This window comes from Stenella coeruleoalba (genome assembly GCF_951394435.1).
Source record: "Stenella coeruleoalba genome assembly, chromosome: 2".
Lineage (NCBI taxonomy): Eukaryota > Metazoa > Chordata > Mammalia > Artiodactyla > Delphinidae > Stenella > Stenella coeruleoalba.
In genome coordinates this window covers 147,702,054-147,723,243 of record NC_137147.1, presented here as the reverse complement: position 1 = coordinate 147,723,243, position 21,190 = coordinate 147,702,054, and the positions used below count along the sequence as shown (strand labels likewise).

At 45.7% G+C, this 21,190-nt stretch overlaps 1 protein-coding gene across 1 annotated transcript in view; it reads right to left on the bottom strand.

Annotated features, from left to right (window-relative positions):
• The window catches only part of MYO1E (myosin IE), a 202,140-nt gene that overhangs the window by 127,376 nt on the left and 53,574 nt on the right, over positions 1-21,190 (bottom strand). The window lies entirely within an intron of this gene.

Sequence of the window (21,190 nt, the reverse complement as noted above, 5' to 3'; positions counted from 1 at the left end):
AGCAGACTGCAGCAGAACTGATATCAACCTAATTAAAAAGTCTTCCAGGACTATCATTCACAGCATCTTCCTGCACTGATTACAAAACGTGTATTATTTATGTCACGCAAAATGTTGGAGGTATGACAACACAAGAGAATCAACTCATTTGATGTTTTTTTAAGTTTAATTTTACTTTTTCTGAAAAATGAACTGTTTGGGCATATCTGAAGGAGAAAACTCAGGATGTGTGCTTCAGAATGTGATAGGTGGGGAGAAGGGAGTGTGATCAGGGGTCTGATCAGGGGTGTCTTGGGGGAACGGGCAGCCTTTGTCGTGGATTAGCCATGGGGGATACTAAGTCCAGGATAGAAGCCGAGTGCAGGGGCGAGGGGCGTCCCCCAAGCACCACAGTCACTAGCCAACGACGAACAAAGAAATACAGAACTGAGAAATGCCTTCAGCACCTTCCCCTGGTTTGGGCGTGGGCACAGCTAGACCCTTTGCTTGCTTGATCTGGCCTGAGCTGCAGCACAGTGACGCCACGTTCCTCTAGGGGCAAAATGCAGCCATAAGGCGTTTGTCCAGGAGCTTTTAGGGTACAAACCAGACATGTTCACCAGATCCAGAGAGATCTGGGGCCACAGAGAGGCTGGCTGTCAGGGAGGCAGAGAGGAGGGTTCTGTGGGCACATCTCAGGGGGAGAAGCCACCAGAGCACCCCTAAATGGCACTGCGGGTCGGTGTCCCCAAGAGTCCTGCAGGCTCAGGACAGCTCCACGTGCGAAGATAAACACTGGGTCCAACCTCTCACCCCTTTTATCACCTGGTGGAGGACACAGGACCCACTGAGCCATTTCTTCTCATGACCCAAACCTTCACACTTCAGCAAGTATGTCTCCTGTTATCAGCTTCTCTCTCAGAAACCACAGCTGAACTGCGGAAGGCTAGTATCAACTAAAAAGGAAGCCTGAGGCTTCCCTGGTGGTGCAGTGGTTGAGAGTCCGCCTGCCGATGCAGGGGACATGTGTTCATGCCCCGGTCCGGGAAGATTCCACGTGCCGCGGAGCGGCTTGGCCCGTGAGCCATGGCCGCTGAGCCTGCGCGTCTGGAGCCTGTGCGTCCGGAGCCTGTGCTCCACAACGGGAGAGCCCAGAGCAGTGAGAGGTCCGCGTATTGTAAGTAAGTAAGTAAAGTAAGTAAGTAAGTAAGTAAATAAATAAATAAATAAATAAATAAATAAATAAAATAAAAAGGAAGCCTGTCATGAACTACAGTAAGGACCACTTGAGTCACGGACTGATGCCTTACAGGCAAAAAAGGGAAGGGGTTGAAACAAACTACAAAGGAAGAGGGGTAAGGAAGGGGCATAATACTTCTACGTTTACATTCTGAATCCGAACATGTTATAGCTGGAAGGGGCCTTGCCTATTCATCAACCAGTCCAAAGCTCTTACTGTACAGACGCGGAGTCTGAGGCCCAGAGAAGCTGTACGTGTCCATGGTGCAAGCTACTTGGCAGCAGAACCAGGACTAGAACTCGAGTTTTCCAGCTCCCAGTCCAGCCCTGGGTGGCCCTCTACCGCCAGCCCCTCCCCAGCAAGCCTGTATGTAGCAAAGGTTTTGATCACCCACAAAAGTTCTGGGAAAAACAATCAAATGAGTCTAGGCATTTAAATATTTTAAATTATTCAAATAAACATTATCATTTGTGAACCACGACCTTCTGGCAATCAGACTGCATAAAGGCACTGGTGTCCATCCAAATAGTAAATATTTGAAGAGCTTAATTTCTTCCTAGGTTTTAATAGTAAGATAAATGTAGGGCTTCCCTGGCGGCGCAGTGGTTGAGAATCTGCCTGCCAATGCAGGGGACACGGGTTCGAGCCCTGGTCTGGGAAGATCCCACATGCCGCAGAGCAACTAGGCCCGTGAGCTACAACTACTGAGCCTGCGTGTCTGGAGCCTGTGCTCCGCAACAAGGGAGGCCGTGACAGTGAGAGGCTCGTGCACCGCGATGAAGAGTGGCCCTCGCTCGCCGCAACTAGAGAAAGCCCTCGCACAGAAACTAAGACCCAACACAGCTAAAAATAAATAAATAAATAAATAAATTACATTAAAAAAAAAGATAAATGTAAATAGAAGTTTTAATATCTGCTTTCTAGTGGGTTATCTTGTATGCAAAGGTGCATGGAGTCGGCACTTTGGGGACCACTTTCCTAATACCCCTTGCCTTCTACCCAAGACACAGGCCTCTGTTTAAGGAGGAAAGAAAAGTCAAAGCATTGGCTTAAAAATCGGAAACAAGTGGGTAAAGGAGAAAGGCAATCTCCAGAAAACGTGGGGAAATGCCCACAGAAATTGGAAAGCTGTAATCTAACTAGAGATCTCTGTAGAATTCCATGTGCTCCTTCCAGTAGTAACTTTCGTCTGCCAGAATCACTAAAATTGAAAACAAAACACAAGTTAACCATATCTGATGTGATTATGAGGCCAGGGTGGGTCACACCAGCTTAAAGTTCACAACTCCATAGAAAATCCAAGAAAAGTTTCTGTGATTGTTACCCACTGCTCATTGTGTTCTGTGAAATAGAGTACAGCATCAAAAAGGCAACCCACGTCACCTAGAGGTGTGGCCCACAGTGGTCAGGGAACAAGGAACGAGCACTGCTTCTCCTGACACCTACTATGTGCCAAGCACTCTGTTAGGTGCTTTGTTTCATTTGTTTTAAAAGGAATTGTAGAATTGGGGAGGTACCATGATCTCCGTGTAACAGATGAAAAACTTGGCCAAAGAGAGTCATGGAGTCCAGATCTGTACTGGTGGGTTTGGAAACCCACAGCACCTTCCGTGAAGGCCATGGAAGACAAACAAAATGGACTCCCCACTCTGTGAAAGTGGGTCAAGGGAGTCGTTCTCTGATAGCAAGGTTCCAAATGCAGTGCCTGGAACTGCCTTTCAGGTCCCAGGTGGCAAGATGGATGAAGTATTAACCTCGGCTCGGCAACAGAGATTGCTGCTCTCAACAGGGGCGGTTTAGGCACAGGGAGGATTGACTCCTGCAAAGATAACTGGTGTCGTGAGAGGCCTCAGTGAAGTGGAGAGGCCAAAGGGTTGGAGCCACCCTGTGACACTGGGCCTCTGCCTTCAAAGGACTCAACGGCCAATTTCAAGGCCAGAGCCCCACACCCTGGTCTTCAGTAAGGGCAGGCTTCTCATTCAAAATTCTTTTGGGACCAGATAGATGATGGTTTTCCTTTGTGGCAAAGGTGCCTCTCAACACAATAAAGACACTCAGGTTAAAAATAACCTCACAGGGCTTCCCTGGTGGCGCAGTGGTTGAGAGTCTGCCTGCCGATGCAGGGGACATAGGTTCATGCCCCGGTCAGGGAGGATCCCACATGCCGCGGAGCGGGCTCGCTGAGCCTATGCTCTGCGATGGGAGAGGCCACAACAGTGAGAGGCCCACGTACTGCAAAAAAAATAATAATAACCTCACAGAAATTCTCGCTCAGCCAAAATGATCCCAGCTAGGGATCCGCTGGAGGAACCTGTTACAGAGCTTCCAAAGCCAAACCACAGCCGCTCCCAGCCCTGCAAAGAGCGGGTAACAAACTCTGGTCTTCCTTGTACTAGGGACGGGAATGACCGTCAAGAGGGCTGGAATTGACACACAAATGATCCCAAAGCAGTAATAACAGAAATCACTTTATGCAAGAACCGAGACAAACCGAGGCTGCTCTCAGTGTTAGGTAGAGAAGAGTGTGCCCACCCAGTTAGATAGAAAACAGCGTGCTCACTTTGGGGCAGGACAGTGAATAGAAAATCAATGTCAACATCACCGCCTCACAAAGAGGGCTGTGCTCAAAACCTGCCAGCAAGACCACAAGTGGATTTGCAAAAACATTTGCATGGCTTCTGGTTGCAGAAATGCTGCAAGGATTCGTGCTACAGTCTGCTCCCAAGTGCACAGAAGTTCCTTTCTACCCGAACCCTGAGACCCAAAATATGAGGAAACGTAGCGCCAGCAGTTCTAATGTTCTCCCTGGCTGTGACCCCTTCTCTTCCTGGGAGTTGGGCCAAAAGCACAGTATTACTTACTGATCAAATAACCAACACCCAAAGATACCTGGGAGTGACCACGCATCAATTAAGGTTCACTGGAATCAAAAGCAAAATGGAGTCACCATTTGCTTGATGGAGGTTGGCTGGGTTTAAGGTACAGAAGTATCTTAGCTTTGCACTTAGAAGAAAAGCTCATTTCAATTTCTTTTTTTTTTAAATTGGGTGCAGCAAGAAGAGTACAAGGTTAGAAAAGAGACAAAGAGCTTGAGATCCTGAGAAAGATAAAAGGCAAATGATTTAAATTAAACATACGGGAAACATTAAAGAAGGGAAGGGCATGAAACAACCCTAGAGATATAAACATACAACAAAGAAAAGTTGTTTGATCATGGGGTAAGCCGTGTGAATAAATAAAATACCGTAAATGCACTAAAGGAAAAAAAAAATTAAAGAAGAAAAAAGTTTCTTTCCAACCTCCATTCTAAGGCAACCACAGTTCTTTTGCTTGGTACAACTACTGCTCACATGCTTAACAGCTAAATTCAGCTTTGAAAACCCTCTGTAACATTCTCTAGTTTTTTTTTTTTTTAAATGTAAGTGAACCAGTCATTTACTATCAGAGGATAAATTCTGTTTAGTGGGTGGGTTTGTTTTGAGTAGCTGTGAATAAGGGCAAGGGTGATTTTATTTTTTTTTCCTGTCATTTAAATTTTCTCCCTTAAAAAAAAAAAAAAACAACTGTGGCTGTCTTACAGGCAAATCGATCGAAGAGTGGTTTGAATATTTTTGAACAAACCCCGTCTGTGTTTCCCTTGTCTCTAAATCAAAAGCCCATACCACCTTTTCTCAAAGGTATTTCTGTAGCACTTTCTGGCGGAGTTTGTACACCCCTATAGAATTGTTACTATTATTTAAACTTCCATGAAATGCACTTCAACTGGTAGGCATGTGCGTCGTGAAATTAAAAGTGTGTTACGGGAGAAACAAACCTTAAGTTGGGCACAAGGATGAACAACGATGTGCAATGCTACAGATGGCGGCGGGAGCCTGAAACAATGTATAGTTCCCTTCTATTCTGTTTTGCCCCATTGTGTTCTGAATAGACCAAATCACTGCCCAGCTTCGGGGCCCCACCACTGAAAGGCCCCATTGTAAGTGATATGCTTTCCAGAGCAAAGTGAAGGTTGCTGTAGTAACCTTCCCCATGAATTTCCTGACCAGGGTGATGAAAATCGCAACTGAATTGTGACAGGACTACAGTTACAGACAAGACGGCACATGAACAGGGGCCTCCCCATTTAGGGGGTCTTTTTTCAATCTGAACATAACCCACTACCTGCTGCTTAAATCATCCACATAGCCAAAGAAGGGACTGAATTTCTAGAAGCCAGAGCTTAAGGAGTGAACCTGTACAGTATCTTCCCCTAGACTGGGGGGGGGGGGGGGGGGTGGGAAAATGGGAGTTTGCAGACCAAGGGGAGTTTGGGGTCCCACAGTTCATGACTTGTTTCAGCCACCATGTTTGCTGAGTTGAGAATGCACTTTTCTAGAGTTGAGCAGGGGCTGCACGGGCACCCATGGTCCAAATAGCACAAGCAAAGAATAAACCCGCACACCGTTGGGAGAAAACAGTTCAGGATTCGGCATATAAAGAGTGCCCCTTTTATATGAAGAAAAGGCAGTCACCCCAATTTCCTAGATGGAACATTAAACCAGAATGAAAATCCCTGTCCAGTGAGCTCTACTGAGGGCTCACTATGTACCAAGCAACATTCTAAGGTCTTTACATGTATTAAATCATTTAATGGTGTCAGCAAACCTATAAGGCCAGCATTATTGTTAATCCCCATTTTAAGGACGAGGAAGCCCTGGCAGAAAGAAGTTACATCCTTTGCCCCAGATCAACACCAGTGAACAAATATTCTGCTTCCAGAATCTACACTCGTAATCCCTTCTTTTTTGTAGTTGTTGTTTGTTTTTGTTTTTTGTGGTACACGGGCCTCTCACTGTTGTGGCCTCTCCCGTTGAGGAGCACAGGCTCCGGACGCGCAGGCTCAGCGGCCACGGCTCAGGGGCCCAGCCGCTCCGTGGCATGTGGGATCTTCCCGGACCGGGGCACGAACCCGTGTCCCCTGCATCGGCAGGCGGACTCTCAGCCACCGCGCCACCAGGGAAGCCCCGTAATCCCTTCTTCATTGAGCTTTTTCCACATAGGCACTGGGCATTTGGATCTGGAGTTCTGGAGCTTAGCAGCAAGAAATGGGCCAGGAGTCCACCATCGGCTACTACAAGTTCTCATCACGGGCACGAGCAGGATTGTGCAGAACAGGGAGCCAACGGTAGGTAAGAAAACTGAGGATGGGAAGCATTTCATCTGTTTGTTCATTCATTCATTCATTCCAATAGTTATGTGCCTACCAGGAGTCAAGCGCTATTCTAAGCACTGGGGTATAATGCCTGCAGACCATACAGACAAGACTTTGGCTCTCATCAAGCTTACTTTCTCATTGGTGAGGCAGAAAACCAACAGATGGAACAGAGAGACAGGAAAAAGAGAGGCGGCCACAGGAAAGCCAGAAGGGCAAGCTGAGCACTTGGGACAAGAAACAGACAGCCAAGATGGACTGCCCATCAGAGGGCGCAGCCCAGGTCACACAGAAAAACTGTCCTTCTTCCAAAGGGCACGGGCCCAAACTACTTTAGTCAGATCCTCATCCAGTAAGAGAACCAACACCACCTCTTATTTGTATATTGCTTCCAGTGTCTCGCTACTTCGCCATTCATCATCCCATGTGAGCCCTAAAGCGACTCAGCAAGGCAGGCAGTGAGCAGGAATAATTATCTCCATTTTACAGTGTGGACAGGCTGCCAGAACTTCCCTGATACTTTAGAGGACCCCAAAGGAATGGTGGAGATGCGGGGAGGACTGAAAAGCTCATTTGTGGTTGCGCTCACAGCTTTGGGGAATGTCCCTCTGTTTATCTGTCTAGCATGATAATGGCTATGTCATTTATTGCTGGGTTATTATTAAGCCAGGCTGTGAGTCGCTCTGTGTGCTGGATCTCGCCTACTTAGAAAGAAAGAGGGGGCAGGAGGAGGGAACCAGAAGCAGAGGCAGAGCCAGGCTGCTTTTAACCGGGAGACAGCGGGGGTAGGGACAAACAGCTCTTTAAAAACACAATTTCTAAGCATACTTAAAGGTAGAAATTCCAGCCTAAGAGCCTCTTTGCTTGGTAACGCACCACCCTTAAGAAAGGGCAAAATTATCAAGACGTAGTAGAACAGGAGACGTCAGGCTGCGGATGAAGGCCTACTCCGTGCCAACTTCTAAGTAAGACGAGGAATTACAGTAATTCAACCCACAGCCACTTCCCATTTTAACTGATGTTTCCTGTTTTCTATGCTAGGCATCATAAGAATATTCAGAACCAGACCCGGAGTTCACAGGCCATCCCTTCACTGGGGTACATTCTTTTCTGTTCACTCATCGCATTATGGGCGACTTTACAACCCAAAACAGATCTGTTTTCCTACTGACCTCAATTTGCGGCCACCATTACTGTTGCTGAGAGAATTCTTGGCTCTCTGGGGCTGAGATGCGGAGAAGAACAATCTCACCTAGCAGTTCCCTGGGCCTGCTGCCCTTGAAATAAGAGTCTGGACCTGTTGGTTGGTGTCTCTGCAGGAATCATCCACATCCGGCCATTTGACTTAGGAGTAAGGGTGAGGGGGCAGGAGGCGGCCAGAGGTCTCTTTCCAGCCCTTTCAGCTGATTGCTGACCCATCCCAGGGTAGATGAAACAACTGGGCATTTTGTTCAATTTGTTTTTGATGGTAGGATAATGAAAGGATGGTTTTTAAAAACCTTTTATTTTGAAATAATCTCAACATTTCAGAAAAGTTTTAAAAAATTCTTATACTCTACCAATTTGTAACATTTTGTCACATTCGCTTCCCCTCTGTCCCTCTCTCTGTCTCTGTGTCTGTGTGTGTATATATAGGTTTTTTTTAATCTAAACCATTTAAAAATAGGTTGTATACATCATGCCCTTTTATTCCTTAATACTTCAGTATGTATTTCCTAAAAAGGGAATTTTCTTATATAACCAGAGTAAACAACTTCAGGAAATGTCACATTAATACTTTTTATCCAAGTCAATATTCCAATTTCATCAATTATCCCAATAATGTCCTTTGACAAGATTTTTTTTTTCCTGGTGCAAGATCACATATTGCATTTAGTTTTTGTGCTTGTTTAGTTTCCTTTAATTTCTAACAGCTTTTTAGCTTTCCTTTGTCTTTTACGATGTTGGCATTTTAAAGAATTCGGGCCAGTTATTTTATAGAATCTCTCTCAGTTTGGGTTTGTGTGATGTTTCCTCATAATAGATTCAGCTTTTGCATGTTGGGCTAGAACTCGAGTCAAGGGATTTTGTGTCCTTCTCAGGGTATCACATCTGGAGGTACATCATGTTTGTGGGTGGTATTCATTTTTATCATTTCATTAAGTACTGTCCCATTTCTCCACTACATAATTTCTGTTTTTTTTATTCCTATTGTAACTGCTAAGCAATTTGTGGGGAGATAAAAATTTGAGACTATGTACCTATTCTGCACCTCATCAAACTCTGACAACCAGCTGTGACAGAATTAAAATTTTAAGCCCAGTTATTTGGCGCTCAGGGAGAACGCATTATTCTCAGAAGCTGTGTGTTTCAGACAGACAAGGGCTATGGAGCATCTCTGTGGGCTTCTCAGAGATGTGGTAGCTGGTTTCCTCACACCTGCTGGGTTCCAGATAGGCTGAGGGGGTAGGGGGCTGCCTTCCTCATCTGTGACACCAAGTTCCACCTCCACAGGGTGTGAAATAATGCACTCCTAGAAGTTGAACTGAAAACCAGAAGTATGAGTCAGGGTGATTCTTTTTTTTTTTCAGGGTGATTCTTAATGGCCCAGACAGCCCCGTAGAAAGATGCATACACGGAAATCAGGTCTGTCCATATGCAAAGCTGTTATGTGTGGGACGTTTGTCTCTGGTTCCCTCCATCAAGGTGCCTGTGAGCCTCATTCCCCACGCCAATCTCGTCCCTCCTCTCTACTTCAGCTGCAGTGCTGCTGAATGAGTATCTATTTAAAAGGTGGACATGAAGTCGGTCCTTTTGGACCAGAGAGCTTAAAGCCAGGTGGGGACAAGTGGATCAAGGGCAAAGAACAACGTTGTGAAAAGGATGAAATCCAACTGAGCAGCTCAAAGAGGCTGCCCACAATTGTTCTTGAGCCACAAAGAGGGAAGACCTTCTTTATGCCCTACCTTCCATTCCAGCCATTCTCGTTCCCACGAGGGAGTCTGTCACCACCTGAGATCGCCAACATTTTCTTTTGGCTAAAAATGATTGTGTAAAAATATTACCTCATAGGACTTTATTATACAAGAGCTACCAGTAGATGGCCATTTCCACAACCAGAGTGGCTGGGACAGAACCTTAGAAAGAAGCCCGAACTGTCTCTACAGCAAATTAGCACAGAAAGGAAGACCAGGGAGCTTATTCGGCAACCAAAGATTCTCTTGCCCTGTCAATATTACACAAGCCTGGAGCCCCTTCCTGAAATATATTTGTAGGCTAGTGATTTTTTTTTTTTTTTTTTTTTTTTTTGCGGTACGCGGGTCTCTCACTGTTGTGGCTTCTCTCATTGCAGAGCACAGGCTCCGGACGCACAGCCTCAGCGAGCCCGCTCCGCGGCACGTGGGATCCTCCCGGACCGGGGCACGAATCCGTGTCCCCTGCATCGGCAGGCAGACTCTCAACCACTGCGCCACCAGGGAAGCCCCTAGGCTAGTGATTTTTAATAACGACTGCTGAAACACCATTAGAAAAATTAAAGTTTTTAGGTAAAAAGTTTACATTTAAGAATTTTCTGGGACTTCCCTGGTGGCACAGTGAATAAGACTCCATGCTCCCAACACAGGGGGCCCAGGTTCGATCCCTGGTCAGGGAACTAGATCCCACATGCATGCTGCAACAAAGAGTTTGCATGCCACAACTAAGGAGCCCTGGAGCCACAACTAAGGAGCCTTGGAGCTGCAAGTAAGACCCAGTGCAACCAAATACATAAATAAATATCTTTAAAAAAAGAATTTTCTTCTCTTAATTAGAGTAATGGACTATAAAGTATACTCCAAAATTCCTAAAGATTCATAAACATAAATGAGAATTGGCATCGATAATAGTAATTTCAGGGGTGGGTTCGTGCCCCGGTCCGGGAGGATCCCGCGTGCTGCGGAGCAGCTGGGCCCATGAGCCATGGCCTCTAAGCCTGTGGTCTGGAGCCTGTGCTCTGCAACGGGGGAGGCCACAGCGGTGAGAGGCCCGTGTACCTCAAAAAAAAAAAAAAAAAACCCACGTGTGCTGGGGCAAAGTGAGAATAGCATTGACATATATACACTACCAAATGTAAAACAGTTAGCTAGTGGGAAGCAGCCACATAGCTCAGGGAGATCAGCTCAGTGCTCTAAGACGACCTAGAGGGGTGGGATAGGGAGGGTGGGAGGGAGACACAAGAGGGAGGAGATATGGGGAAATATGTACACATGTATGCATATGGCTGATTCACTTTGGTGTACAACAGAAACTAACACAGTATTGTGAAGCAATTATACTCCAATAAAGATCTATTAAAAAAAACAAACAAAAAACACCTCTGCTAGGTACTGTGCCAGGCCCTGGGGATATACTGATTTTATTATTTTTTTAAGACAGAAAGGTTTACCAATTAATTACCTAAATATGCAGTGGTAGTTCCAGTGTGAAGAATGAATTTTGTTGCCATAATGTTCAATTCTTTCATTACGTAAAAATACTGAATGCGCTGGTGACTACTAAAAAAAAGAATGCAAATGCACTTCACACCTAGTTGTGATATATTACCCCTGCCTGCCAGGTAAGCTGAGAAGACAGAAATCATTGATCTTCGCAGACAACTGAATTCTAACCTGATGACCCCATTTCCAGAACTCTGTAGTTAATTTCGTTTTAGAAACACCAGCCCAAACTCTGTCAGACAACAATCAGCTATAATCATCATTTATGCCATTTAAATGAAGTTGACTACATTTTCTCTAAAAATTGTTCTCTTCCACCTCAAACACTGCTTATAAAAAAATCTTAATGCCCAGCGGTAAGACTCAGCAATTTGGTGTGAGGTATACGATACTATCTCCCACCTGGCATAAGGTTTTAAATATCCTAACTGGAATCTCTAAATCTTTAATGTAAGAGCTTTGCCACATATACTTTGTTGCCACTGAGAAGCTGAAAAGGCATTTGAGCAACTGTTTCCTACAGATCAATTAGCTACAATATGATTTATCATCAAGTAAAGCCCAGGCATTAAATGCCTGGGCTTTGGGTCCCCTTGAATCTCTCCTAGATAATCTAGGGCAGCTCTTCCCAACCAGTAGGTCTGGACAAGGGTCCCCTTGAATCTCTCCTAGATAATCTAGGGCAGCTCTTCCCAACCAGTAGGTCTGACAAGACCAGTCCTTGGAGGACGGCTGAGGGTGGACTGGGCTTTCCTGTTCTCAGGGCTCTGTCCGCCCTGCCCACACCGAAGGCCATCCTCCTTCCTAACTCTTTATGGGCAAAAGACACCACCAAAAGTTTAAACCATTTAACAGTCTCCACCACCACTCTCACTCACCCATCCTTCCCACCCACCCCTCTCTCTGACTTAATCACAGGAGGAAGTGAATCTATCTCTGATGCTGTCACAGTTTTTAAAATCTGGAAGTGGGTCACATGATGTAAAAGGAAGTTGACGCTGGTTGAAGACAATAAGGTAGCTGGCAGATCTAGAAACCCGTGATGGCTTACTAGCTATAAGCCTTCCAAGGTTCTAATTTAAAAAGAAATTCCAAAAATGCCCACCTTGGGTTGGAGGTATGGTTATGAAGAATGTGGGTAGGCTGTTTTGAAGGGCTCATAGACTAACTCTAAGGGAACATTCAAATGATAAAATCACAATCATAACAAGAGTAACAGAAATAACAAACTCTTTGAGAGGGCTTATTTTATACTTTTTTTTTCTCTTTACATTTTAGCAATGACGGCATATAAATCCTCAGAATTTGTTTAAAATGTCTCCTTGGGACTTCCCTGGAGGTCCAGTGCTTAAGACTCTGCACTTCCAATGCAGGGGGCGCAGGTTTGATCCCTGGTCGAGGAACTAAGAGATTCTACATACCATGGACAGCGCAGCCAAATATATATATATATATATACACACACACACATATATATGTATATATACACATATATATATACACATATATATGTGTGTGTATATATGCATATATATATATATCCTCAATTAAGGACCTACATTAGTTAATGTACACAACAGCCCAGGAAGCATTCTCTTTGGAGGAAAATGTGGACTCCAAATTACTATGTATATGGACATTTGAGCACTTAAAAATAAGTTCCCCATTTATATTATGACAACTTGGCAGTCACTAGAGTTTACCTTCTCTTTCCTCTGAAATGTCCTCGTTCCTAGGAAATCTTATCCCCCTCGGCTGCAATCTTGAAGGCTACCCTTCATTTGTGATGCACTCATGCCCCTCAGAGATTTAACAGGAGCCTGGAAATTGGGTGAAAGCACTTGGGACCCTCAGCGGTGTCTTCAGGGCTAATGCTGGAGGCTATCATTTATAACTGAGAAGATGCTCTTGGATGCTGGAAGGAATAAAGCGAGTAACGACCACTCTCAGCACTGGGGCCAACTGTATTATCACTGAGTCCATATTCTGCCGTGACTTGGCAGAGGGCAAAAGCCAGGACTGGGAGCTGGAAGAACGGACTCACATTTCCTCTTCGGCCACTTCTGGCTGGGTGGCCTGGGGGATTTACTTAAACTCCCTTGTTCCCACCCTCTCAGGGTTGTTAGTGAGGGATCAGTGAGATAAGAGAGAATCAGGGGTACCATTTAATCGATTAACTTCTCCCGAATTTACACCCTCACACTAATTATGAATACTTTGCAAAATGTACCTTCCCCCCATCCTCAAACCTGTTTCTAAAATAGTGCAAAGAACACCTAAAAAAAAGGGTAATGCTTCCACTGGAGGGAATGAGGATGGGATGTGGCTCAAACCTCAGGCAGGTCCCGGGCAGGATGAGCATCGACGTGGGGAAAAGTGAAGCAGAAACAGGTTAGAAACAGTACACCTTGAAGTGAACAGAAACCATCGGCCAATGAGGAGATCAGTTAGCTAGTGAAGTTAGATTTAGGAGGTATCCAGATAGCTAAGGCGCTTTGCTAAATGTCTGCAGAGAGCGGTCAACCCCAAATATAGCTTCTATATGATTAACAGAGACAGGCATCTGTCACCTTGATATGGCAGCATGCTACGAAAGCGCGCTGACAAGGCAAGAGCAGCGGGGTAGTGTGTAGGGGTGGAAAAGGCCAGTGCTTACAGGTCGGACCACTTGAGCTGGGCGACCACAGAAGCCACTTGGTCTCACTTTCCTCATCCACGAAAAGAGCGTCACAACCAAACTCAAAGGACCATTAAGAGAAATGTGCTAAACCTGGGACGCATCTCGAGGGCTGGGTTTGACATGCGGTCTTGACATTAATTAGATGTAAATACAACTGATTCTCTGACTTGACTGTGAGTGCCATGTGGACGGGGAAATCTGTCCCCTTTTCTCTGCATCCCCAGAGTCCACCTAGCACAGTGCTTGGCACCCCTCAGGGTTTGGGCTTGATTGATCTTATTAAATTTATAATAGAACAACGAGATGTAAAGTGCATTATAAACTGCATATACAAGGTCTGTACATATGTAAAGATAAGGTATTGAAGGCAAATAAGACTTTTGGCAATTCAAATATAAAAATGGTGTGGGAAGGTAAGGACCGGTCAAGGTATCTCCACTTCTGCCCAAGAGAAAATGACACTGTGGCCAGGGCACCTATGACTTTAGTCTGCTACCCTAGAGCATCTCTAGGGTGGAGAAAGGAAATGCTCTCAGCAGTTGTCTGGTGAGACTAGCCCTTAGCATCACTCCAAGCTACCTACCATATTAACTGATTCGCACATAAAAGAAAATGTGACACCCTGGTTGGTTTTTCTAGAAACCAGCTTAACAGGTAAGCTCCGTGCTGCACAGAAAGCCTTCAATTTCAGATTCCAATCAAGTCTAAATCTGACTGGTAGAAGCAGCTGCCACCTTGATGAAATCCATTGTCCGAAACACAAAAGCGAGAGGCTACGGCGCCTTCTAGATTTCCCCTTGGACTAAGCAGTGTAACCCACAGCTGGGTTATGTCTCCAAGTACTGACACCGAGGCACAAACGTCTCCTTTAATTTGGCCCTCTACAGACCTTGCAAGAGTGGTGGCACCATTTATCATACACGCAACTGGCACGAAGTCAGCACTCTAATGCAGTCTGTTATACGAAAGCAGCCCTGCAGGCTCTCTCCCAATAAAATACGACCACCAGGAATATAATGGTTCCCTTCCTGAATATATGGCACTGCGCAGCTAAGAGTTTTCACATACATTATCCTACTGGAGTGATGGCTGAAGTCCAGTCAGTCCTCCACATCCGCAGATTCCACATCCACAGATTCAACCAGCTGCAGACCAAAAATACTGGGGAAAAAAAATTCCAGAAAGTCCCAAAAAGCAAACTTGAATTTGCCACATGCTGGCCTCTATTTACATAGCATTTACACTGTACTAGGTATTATAAGTAATCTAAAGATGATTTGAGGTACATGGGAGGATGTACTAGGTTATATGCAAATACTATGCTATTTTAAATAAAGGAACTTGAGCATCAGAGGATATTGGTATCTGCAGAGGTCCTGGAACCAGTCCCCCAAGAGACAACTGCAGTTGTAAGGCAAGCATCTCTATTTCCATTTTCTAAATGAGGAAAGTAATGGTCAGGTACTTGGCCAAGGTCACATATAAAGCAAAAGGCAGAGTGGATTCCTACTCCACTGCTTCAGGTAGCCTCTTTTCATCTCTTCACAAAACTGGGGTGACAGTGACCCTGAGAAATAGTGAGCTGAAATATTTCTTAGTTCTAGAGTTTTCCTTTAGACTTCTGAAGCCCAGTGAAAATTTTACAAGGGCTGTTAAGAGAAAGGGCTGGGACTTCCCTGGTGGTGCAGTGGTTAAGAATCCGCCTGCTAATGCAGGCGGATTTGAGCCCTGGTCTGGGAAGATCCCACATGACGCGGAGCAACTAAGGCTGTGCGCCACAACTACTGAGCCTGCGAGCCACAACTACTGAGCCCACAGGCCACAACTACTGAAGCCTGCACGCTTAGAGCCCGTGCTCCGCAACAAGAGAAGCCACCGCGATGAGAAGCCCGCACACTGCAACGAAGAGTAGCCCCCGCTCACCAAAACTAGAGAAAGCCCGCGCACGGCAGCGAAGACCCAACGCAGCCAAAAATAAATAATAAATTTTTTTAAAAAGGGGCTCTCTTCTAACTACTCAGGTATGACACAAAATAAATCATAATGTGACTTTTGCCTTTTTCATTTTCTCTACTCAAATGACAGTTGTTATCTTTTCAGAAAAGATTTCCTCTCAAGAGGGCTCTGTTGAAACTGCCCTGGTTTGGGTAGAAATGGCCAGGGATCCAGCTCCCAGTCCGTAAGTACAGATAAGTGGCGACTATGAATGCAAAATTACTTACTCATGTAAATTAAGTTATAAACTGAGCTAATCATTGACCTTGGCTCAAATCGAATTTTAGAAAAATAGAATTCGTCATTAAATGCCTTCCTTAGATTTGTAATGTGCTCTGTAATTTTACAAAGCACCTTCACAGCCTTGTGAAGTTGATATTACTATCCTCAGTTTATAGATCAGGAAACTGAAGCTTTCAGAGGTTAAGAAACTGGCCCCAGGTTGCGGTCAAGTCTCCTTTAAACGAACACAGATTTTCCAAATGTACAGGACAGTATCACCCCTTCCACAGAACCTATTCCAGGATCCTCTTTGGTTGGGTGGTTTTTAGGGAGGTCTAAGGAAACAAGGGTTTGCTCTAGATTGGACGCTGTCAGAAAGCGTGGCAATTCTATGATTGAGTGTCTCAATAAATGTTATCTACAGGGAGCGCTGACTGGAGGACAGAGAAGACCATAAAATGGTAAAGAAGCAGCGGCTACTCCTACTAGCATGGGAGAAGATGTCTGGTGGGTATCGTGGGTTGTACGGGAACTGTTTTAGTCTGTGCTTAGACGAAGTTCCGCTGCGGCCTTGCTTGGCCTCACTTGACCATGGTTTCAGAAGGAGCCTTGTTTGGGGCCAGGGGTGTGAGCACCAGGCCGGCTCCAACAGCACCGAGGTCTAGTTGTGTCAGGACAGAGGAGGTCAGCACTTGCTTCTTCATTCTCAAACAGCTGCCTCTGAGCAGCCTTCACATCGAACAGAAAGTCAAAAAGGTCATTCAATAATAATTTAATTCAAACGAAACCTTTTCTTAGTGAAACCAAAAATATCATCAGCACTAAACTGCCCCAGGAACTCCCTGACAGATTGGATAAGCCTTGAGTCACAATCTTCTTGCACTAACTTGTCTCTCTTCCTCCCTTACCATCAGCTCCTGGGCAGACAGGAAGCTGAACGGTGGGAGCACCTGCGCATTGCTCCCCAGCGTCTGTGCTCCCCTTCCTTGAGTGACACAATCTCTGGCTTTTAGTTGGGCACATAGCTACTCACAATAAAGAATTCATTCCCAGATTCTTGTGCGTCTAGGTGTGGCCGGGTGACGGAAGTGGAAGGGGTGTGTGCAAGTCTTAGGATGCGTCATAAAGAAGGGAGGGGGCGTGACCCCCTTACCCGCCTTGCTCCAAATTGGCAGGTGGTGGCCATAGCCCAGAAGGACCAGTGCCACACCCTGGGGGTGGCAGAGCAGAAATGGAAGGGAGCCTGCAACCCAGACAACTGCAGGGCTCCACACCAACCCTGCACTGTCTACATCCAGAATGTTAAATGGGAGAGAAATAAACACTCACACCTGTAACAAACAACAAAGCCCACTTGTAACTGCATCTGCATAGTCTCGGGTGGGACTGTTTTCCCCCCATTTAAATGTAATAAAATTAAACTTAATTCCAGAAGTTCTTCTAGAGCGCCAGGCTACAGAATCTGTTTATAATAATGGTGTATATTGGTATGCGTTTTTTGTTGTTGCTATGCTTACTAATTATTTTATCAGTGTATTTATGGCTTACCTAATTACACAGTATATTTCTTATTTTTACCTTTTTGTCTCACTCCCAATAAACCAGAGCCCTTTGATAGGGGCATAAAAGATACTGCACAAACATCTGGGGTTTTTTGTTTTTTGTTTTTTTTTTTTTTTGCGGTACGCGGGCCTCTCACTGTTGTGGCCTCTCCCGTTGCGGAGCACAGGCTCCGGACGCGCAGGCTCAGCGGCCATGGCTCACGGGCCCAGCCGCTCCGCGGCATGTGGGATCCTCCCGGACCTGGGCACGAACCCGTGTCCCCTGCATCGGCAGGCGGACTCTCAACCACTGCGCCACCAGGGAAGCCCCAAATATCTGTTTCAATGAATCTTTAAAGACTCTGTCACGTAATCTTATTTTAACTTCTACTACTTCATCTATTCACTTCTCATCCTCCTGGGAGATATTCACATTTATGGAGGGACGAAAATACATACACCTCAGTGAAACTGCAAACTGCTATGCAACTGCTCCCCAGGTTGGCAAAACCTCAAATATTAAATTTGTGAGTGGCAAGATTTTAAAGACATAAAAATGCCTTTGTTTGTAAAAGGCCTCAAAGGACTGTTTTCACTGTTGATTCATCATATCCCTCACATTTGTAAGACCATTTGCAATTTCGAAAGTGATTTCATACTCATCATCTCACAGTCCTCATAGGCAGGCTGGATATTAGTAATTTACATGTAACAAACAAGGAGTTAGAAGTTCTAAGAGGGTGAGTTACTTGCTGAAGAAGCCATCCACCCAAAAATCCCTGTGGATGGCCCTTTGGGTGGCAGTAAGCTTTCTGGTATCTGTTATCTATGCACCTTGAGCTAACACCTCTGTGGGAGGGATTCTGACACGGAACCTCTGATCAGGGATTTGGGGATGGGATGTGAGCAAGTAGAAGGGCACTGGGGAAGCAATGCTGTCAGGGAAACACAGGAGAGCACAGAGACAGAAGGCTGAAGGGGCAGGCCTGACTAGATCAACGTTCCCAGTTTTATGTAGCTGGAAATGTAGGCCACTGCTTTCTAACTGCAGAGTGAAACTAAGTCCAAGTGGACGTTGCCCAGGGGCGCTGCCGGGATGACCTGGGTGGTGGCAGTGCTCCAGCACCCTGGGTAGCACTTGAGCCTGGTTAGCCAACCAGATCCGCCAGCAACTGCATTAATACCTTGGGTGCCAGAAGGATGAGGCTCTGCGGAGTTGTTTTCTATTGGAAGAACAAGCAGGTAACAGCAGCTGGGACTGACCACAGTGGGAAAGCGACAGAGATAGCAGCAGACTCTGTCTCTCAAATTCGATCTACGTTCATCCCGATTATAATTCTGACATTTCCTTCTCGCCTTCACCCTCAGGGTTTGCTTCGATTACTCCCAAACCCCTAATCTAGCCCTTCGGATGACAATGCAATTTCTCGTTGATTCCAGTGAGTTTAAACAAACCCTCTACAGGAATTTGTTTATAATTTCTCTATTTTTTAATTTATTTACGTTTTATTTCCAGTGGGATAGAATGGCAAAGAGCTCTGGCCCCAACAGTCAGAAAACCTGGAAGAAGAAAAAGAAAGGAGATGGAAAAGGAGGGGAAAGGGAATGAATATGTATTGTGCACCAGCTGAGCCAGGCACTGTACACACATTGTCTGATGTTCATCCTCACAATGATCCTACAAGAACGGGGTTGTTGGTTCACTGCTGATGAGAAAACGGAGCTTTGAGAAATTGAGCGTCTTGTGCAAACGCTAACCCCCACTCCCAGAAAAAAATCCAAAAGGACTGAAATTCAGTTCTTCTGCCCTGTCACGGGATTTTCCATTGTTCCAAGGTTGTGAAAACCAGATCAGGTAAGAGATGCAAAAGCCAGCTACTAAAGGGTTAAGAGGACATTATGAGGATGATGCCAGGACCTGGCAGCTTATGTTCACAAAGAACATGTGAGTCTCCCTCGAGGTCAGCCAGTGGCCCAGTCTCAGCCTGGGGGCGGGGCGGGGCCTGGAATGGACCTGAATGAAGGGCCTGGAGGGCTGTGTCAGAAGTCCACTTAGGGCTTCCCTGATGGCGCAGTGGTTAAGAATCCGCCTGCCAACGCAGGAGACACAGGTTCGAGCCCTGGTCTGGCAGGATCCCACATGCCACGGAGCGACTAAGCCCGCGTGCCACAACTACCGAGCCTGCGCTCTAGAGCCCGCGAGCCAAAACTATTGAGCCCGCGTGCCACAACTACTGAAGCCCACACACCTAGAGCCCATGCTCAGCAACAAGAGAAGCCACTGCTATGAGAAGCCCGCACACCACAACAAAGAGTAGCCCCTGCTCAGCACAACTGGAGAAAGCCCGCGCGCAGCAACAAAGACCCAATGCAGCCAAAAATAAAAATAAATAAATTAAAAAAAAAAAAAAAAGAAGTCCACTTAGGTGAGTGGATGCCATGCCCTGAGACAACTACACACCATTTAGAGGAAACTTCTCAGAAGGCTGTGGGCCAAAATTTTCTTTTTTCCCCATTTTTCCTTAAAAAATCTTTAATCCCCATGGATTTCCAAGGTTGCTCTTCACTTTCTTCCATATCATTTCCAGTTTATTATTCTCCTTTCCAGCACAATCAAGCATCTTTTGAGTTAACTGATGAGAGACAAAGAAAGAAAAACTTGTCTCTAAGGCCTTGTTTATCCTACCCCCCAAAATAACACATACATATATAATACACAGATAGATATTACATCCCTGTACACACACACTGACTCTCACATCTTCCAACAGGCTGGTAACAAGCCTTGAGTCCCTCCTCCCCCGACATCCAATCCTACTGGTTCTACCTCAGACCCGTTCCTCCACTCTGCCCACTGCTGTCTATTCTCACAGCCACAACTTACTCGAGGTCTCACTATTTCTCACCTGCAAGAGCACCCTAACTGCTCTTTTCGGTCAGTTCCCCACCTGCTGCTGCTTGGTCCTGTGCACCCACCCTGCATGATTACTTAAGTGAGCTGTTGGTATAACAGCAGTTTCCTAACCCTCCCCGAGAGCACATCACACAGGTGAGTTAACTAGTGGACCCATTCCAGCAGCAAGTCCACTGCTTCCTTGAGCCCTACAGCAATAAGGTGCAGCAAATAAGTGTCTGCTGTGGGTTGAACTGTGTCCTCCTCCGAAAACAGGGTACGTTCAAGTCCTAAAACCCCCAGTACTTGTAATGTGACCTGACTCGGAAAAAGGGGTTTTGTAGATGTAATCAAGTTAAAAGGAGGTCACTAGGGGGGACTTAATCCAGTATGACTGATGTCCTTATAAGAAGAGGAGAAGAGACAGAGACACGGCGAGAAGGCCATGTGACGACAGAGGCAGAGATTGGAGTGATGGAACAGATCCTCCCCTAGAGCCTTCAGGAAGAGCGTGATCTGACCAAATTTGGATTCTCGCCTCCGAAAGTGGGAGAGTAAGCTTCTGTTGTCTTAGGCCACCCAGTTTTTGATAATCTGTTACAGCAGCCCTAGGAAACTAAAATAGTATCTAAAGAAAGGTGGGAAGAGTTGACCATCAAGAAAGAAGCCTTCAAATCAGAACAACTCTACTTCGCAAGTTTGCCTCTGCTAGTTTCTTACCTTCTCCATAAGAAGCCAGGGGCCCCCACATTATGGTTACAAAGAACAAACCTGATTACCTCATTCCCTTTCTTGTTAAAACACCCCTCCATTTTCTATATGACAAACTCCAAGCCCCTAATAGCCATGTAAAGGCTTCAGAATCTGGTCCCAACCCATTTCTCCAGCACATCACCAACATCCCCTCCTGTCGACAATCCTCCTAGCACGCTGACCTCCAGCCATCACACTGCCCTGGAGTCCAGGGACTGATTCTCATGCACACTTGACAACAG